Raw genomic sequence first — 5,563 nt, forward strand, 5'->3', positions numbered from 1 at the left:
TCTTTTTTGTGTGTTTCGAACGAGTTTGAGAGAGTGCTTGGTAACTTGATATTTCCCTGTACCTATGGGAGCAAAAACTCTGAGACAAAAAGATCAAATGATGAATTTCTTGCTCTCTCTTTTTTGGCTTTTTCCTTCAAGCTCTCCAAACGCGCTCATCTGTGGCTCATGTTTGAGCAATAAATGCCTGTGGTTCTAATCCTTCTCCAACATAAACACTGTATACGTTTACAATTGACTTGAACTTGAGCATTAGCTGCGATAAATCAGTGAAGTTATGCAACCATATGCATACTGCAGAGGTAAACTCTCAGCGCAATAGCGTAGAATAGAGCAAGCTTTGCGTAATGCCTAACAATGTCCTTTAACTGTGGTTAATCCACTGTAACATAGGCCTCTTGTGGTTTACTGGTAGTGTACAAATGGCTGCAACATTAACATGATAAAACAGCTACTACATTTTCTGAAGGAAATAAGTGACATTTACTCGTGGAAATCTTCCCGCCATAATGTGATGTAATTGGCAGGATGTTGCTATGTGGTTGCTAGGGTGTTTGGTTTGCTGTTCACCTCCAAGCAGTGATAGGTTGACTCTTTTTTGCCCACTTTTACAGTACTTGGAGAAAATTACTTTGAAACATAATTGCACATCTTTCTCAGCAAGCTCATGAGAACTCATGTCTGTCGCACCAACATATGATAAATTACATGCCATAGTTTCATTATTAGCATTCGATTCAAAGCACACACTACAGTTCAAAAGTTTGGGGTGAGTAAAATAATAATAAAAAAAGGAAATTAATACTTTTATTCAGCAGGGATGCATTAAATTAATATAAAAAATATTTACAGTATAATGTTAGAAAAGATTTCCATTTCAAATAAATGCTGTTCTTTTAAACTTTCTATTCATTATAGAATACTGAAAAAAAAATATCACGGTTTCTACAAAAAAAGCAGATCAAACTGTTTTCAACATCGATAATAATCAGAAATGGTTTCTGAGCATCAAATCAACATATTAGAATGATTTCTGAAGGATCATGTGACACTGAAGACTGGAGTAATGACGCTGAAAATACAGCTTTGATCACAAGAATCAATTACATTTTACAATATATTACAATATAAACCAGTTATTTTAAATTGTAATAATATTTCACAATATTACTGTTTTTATTGCATTTTTGGCCAAATAAACGCAGCCTAGATGAGCAAACCTTTGATGACGGTAGGCCTACTGTATATCAGCATTTTTTTTAAAAAAGCTTCAGACATTGCTAATCAAATCCAGTTCAGATCTTTTTTTTGTAATAAGACACGACTGAACCATTAAAAAGCCTGTTGTTTTACATTTCACAATTTATCTGTGTAAAGAAACAGAAATGCTACAAGAATGACAGCAATCGCATAAGGCTGTTTCAAGGCGTGTTTACCATCTTTACGTCTGTAATCAGGAACCGAATAGCTGTAAAGTGCGTTAGCGCGGGTGTGATAGTCAGTCATCAGCACTTGTTGCCGAGCATTTCACGCCAAGTGCCACAGCAATATGGCTGACAATTCTCTTGACAGAGGGAATGAGGGGATGCGTGACACATGTAAATACGAGTATCGCTCTCACACGCACATTACACCAAACACACGAGTCCCCCGGGAGCACGTAATAACCGGGCACGTTTATTCTTTATTTTTTTCCCATCTACACCCCATTACTGCCTTATCAGAGACTCAGTTCTCTTGTAATATGACAGTTTGAAAGAAACCGAGAGCAAGGAAGGAAAAAAAAAAAATCAGTCATCTCAAATAAATATAACAGATATAGCATAGTTCTGTTTGTCAATCATCACCTATTCCAGACTAAATCAAAGTAAGGTTCAAAAGAAGCAGGTGAAAGCAAGTCAGAATTGACTGCAAGTATTAATAAAAAAAATACATAATCATTTAGATTATTGGAGTGGAAACATACGGGGCAAGATATTCACAGGGAGAAATGAAATCAATTAAGACAGCGAACCTGAATGACGTTTTTAATATAAATAAATGGGCCATCAGGGAACGCTCCCCCATTACATGTCAGGAAAAGTTAGATTAGGAGGGTTGTGTTGCACAAACGTGAGGAGGTTTCCCCGCTGATATCAGACTGTCTCGGGCGGAGCTATTCCCTGAAGCGCGGTCTCCCCAGCAGGCTTCATACGGGCGCAGAAAGGCCCTCTGGCTGTGAGGTGCATCTTTAATGGAGATTATATACAAGACTGTGATATGCTGAAGAGTATTATTGAGGTTAATATTTCACTCACATTCCACTGAAGCTCAGGCCTGTTGTATGGGCTGAGAAATATCTGTATATGTTTTTGCACTTTAAAGTCCCACCAGAGACGCCTCATGGAGACATATCTGTTGCATGCATCTTAATTAGTCAATTGCAAATGCACAGACTGTTGAATAATGTTAACCAACAGCCCAATAACTATTTAGCAAACTTGCAGTCAGGTCTGGTGGTTCAGTCCTGAGTTCTGAGTTTAAAATATATATATATATATATATATATATATATATATATGAAGACTTCAGATGCAAAAGCCTCTAAGTGCCATCTGAAATTTTCTTCTAAAATGAGCATTTTTATCAAGCTTGTATGTTTAGGGTCAATAATTTCACTCTAATTGCAATGAAAATGACCTATTAATTGCCATTAGAATGAAATTACTGACCTTAAACATACAAGCTTGATAAAAATGCTTATTTTAGAAGAAAATTTCAGATGGCACTTAGAGGCTTTTGCATCTGAAGTCTTCATATATATATATATATATATATATATATATATATATATATATATATTAGTGCTGTCAAAACGATTAAGCATGATTAATCGCATCTAACATAAGTTTGTTTACATAATATATGTGTATATATATAAAATTAGGATAGGTCAAACTTTTGCATAAACATTTACATACATTGACAAACAATATTCGTCCCCCAAAACACAATATTCGGTTATTTGATTTCAAGGTTTGGAAGGAGTAAACTGATCCCAACACAATGCTGTTCTTAAAAGTGTGCAATATATCATCAGAAAAAGGAAAAAATAAAGTTTTGATATCATACCTCATTAAGATATTATATGCTTCTCTTTTCCTCTTTTTGTCTAATTACGTGTCGTGCGCTCATGTGGTACCTGGGGACGGAAGGAGAGCTACAGTTGTGGCAGTGCTGCACACCCTACAGATGACCTCTTTTCTCATTAAGAGCCCGAGCCTCACCATTTATCTTCCCCATCAGAACTGCTTCACACGGACCGCACCGACAGGCACTGCTTCGTAATTATGCCAAATCTAAATTTACAGTGAATAATGAATACAGCTGCATTAACGGTGTCCTTACTGCTGTGAATCACACCTGCTAAAGACAAGCTGCTTTAAGAGAGAGAGCTGGCTTTTTATGCCCAGAACTCTCTCACAACTCTCTCGACCTCAGACTGAGGTAAGTAAATCTTTATTTAGAGGATATGTTCTCTATTGGTGGGGCATGACTTGAAATTAGGTATATATATATATAAAATAACTAACTATATAATCATGCATATTTAGGATAGCAAAGTAAATAGGCTTATCAAATATTAAAAGGGATGAGTAAATGTGTCTCATATCTCTTATTTGTTGCCTTCGAAGGTTATGCACTGATAATTAAGGGTAGTTTGGAGGAAACTCATCTGTTATTTACTAAAATTAGGCAGATACCAGTGTGGACAGGTTTCTTGACATGACCTCAAAAAAAAAAAAAAAAAAAAAAAAAAAACTATACAAATGAAAATGAAGGGGTGTTTACACAACACCGTTTTCAGATAAAAATGGAAAATGCATTTTGGTGGCCTGAAAACGCAAACTTTTAAAAATGGGTTTCAAAGTGCACGTTTATGAAAATGTTACTGAAATTGTTTCCACGTAAACTAGGCAAGTAGTGTTTCAAAACAAAGTGAAGTCGCCAACTACTGGCCTGGCCTGGCCACTGTGTATATATATATATACACTCTAAAAAATGCTGGGTTGTTTTAACCCATGTTTGGGTCAAATATGGACAAACCCCCAAAAAAACATATAATGTAATTAAAAAATGTAATCCAACGTTTGGGTTTGTCCATATTTGACCCAAACATTTTTTAGAGTGTATATATTAGCCTATATATGAATGCTAAACATACATGAAGCATATGTCAGGTTTATAAATTTGCATATTTGTTTTGCATTTTCCATATTGTTTGATATTAAGGATATTTTTGTTAAAGGGTTAGTTCACACAAAAATGAAAATTATGTCATTAATTACTCACTCTCATTTCGTTCCACACCTGTAAGAACTTCGTTCATCTTCGGAAAACACAAATTAAGATATTATTGATGAAATCTGATGGCTCAGTGAGGCCTCCATTGTCATGCCCCCCAGTGGTGAACCACTGAAATTTCGAAACACTTATGATGTAACGAAGCCTCGTTTTCTGAAATCACGTGACTTTGGCAGTTTGATACACGTTCCGAAGCACTGATTACAAACAAAAGATTCGTAAAGCTTCGAAGCTTCATGAAGCAGTGTTTTGAAATCGCCCATCACTAGATATTGTTGAATAAAGTTGTTATTTTGTTTTTTTGCCGCACAAAAAGTATTCTCGTCGCTTCATAACATTAAGGTTGAACCACTGTAGTCACATGAACTGTTTTAAATATGTCTTTAGTAGCTTTCTGTGCATCTGAAAGTGTTAATTATCTTGCTGTGACTGGAGGCCTCATTGAGCCATCGAATTTTATCAAAAATATCTTAATTTGTGTTCCGAAGATGAACGAAGGTCTTACGGGTGTGGAAGGACATGAGAATGAGTAATTAATGACAGAATTGTCATTTTTGAGTGAACTAACCCTTGAAACATTTAAATGATACAATAAGTGTTTCTGTCACTCAAGCGTTGAGCATGGGTCATGGATCCAAAGTGTTTATAATGTACCATTATGACCATTAAAGAATCCTTCCCATGGAATGCATGAACTGATAAAATGTATGCCTTCAATGAAATGTAAGTCACTTTGGAAAAAAGTGGCTGCCAAATGTATTGTTAAATGTATAGGTGATTCACGCACATCCACTTTCAGTTAGTCCGAAGATGAAGGAACCAACGGTAAGAATAATCTCCTTAAACTACAGCACATCACTGCTCAGAATGTAACATTGCCTCGGGCATCATTTTCCACACTCTTCTTGTCTCCCTCTCTCTGTGTGTCTTTCTCTCAGGCCCAGAGGCTGTGGTAGACCCCGCTCCTCACAGGTTCAGAAGTTCACAGCGGTGTCTGTAGGAAGAGGAACAGGCCGTCTGCCAGTCCTGGCATGTGCGGGTCTAATTGCACATCATTGGCATAATGGTATGCAGAACCATGCTGACTCGAGATGTACAGGAAATACACGTGCTGAGGCAACATGCCTCAATCTCAAACAAACAATTAGCAGGGTTTTGCATCTAGATATGCACTGAATATAATTCACATGTGCATATTCATATTTAGGCTTGGCATTGC

Source organism: Megalobrama amblycephala, linkage group LG20, assembly GCF_018812025.1.
Source record: "Megalobrama amblycephala isolate DHTTF-2021 linkage group LG20, ASM1881202v1, whole genome shotgun sequence".
In the NCBI taxonomy this organism is placed as follows: domain Eukaryota; kingdom Metazoa; phylum Chordata; class Actinopteri; order Cypriniformes; family Xenocyprididae; genus Megalobrama; species Megalobrama amblycephala.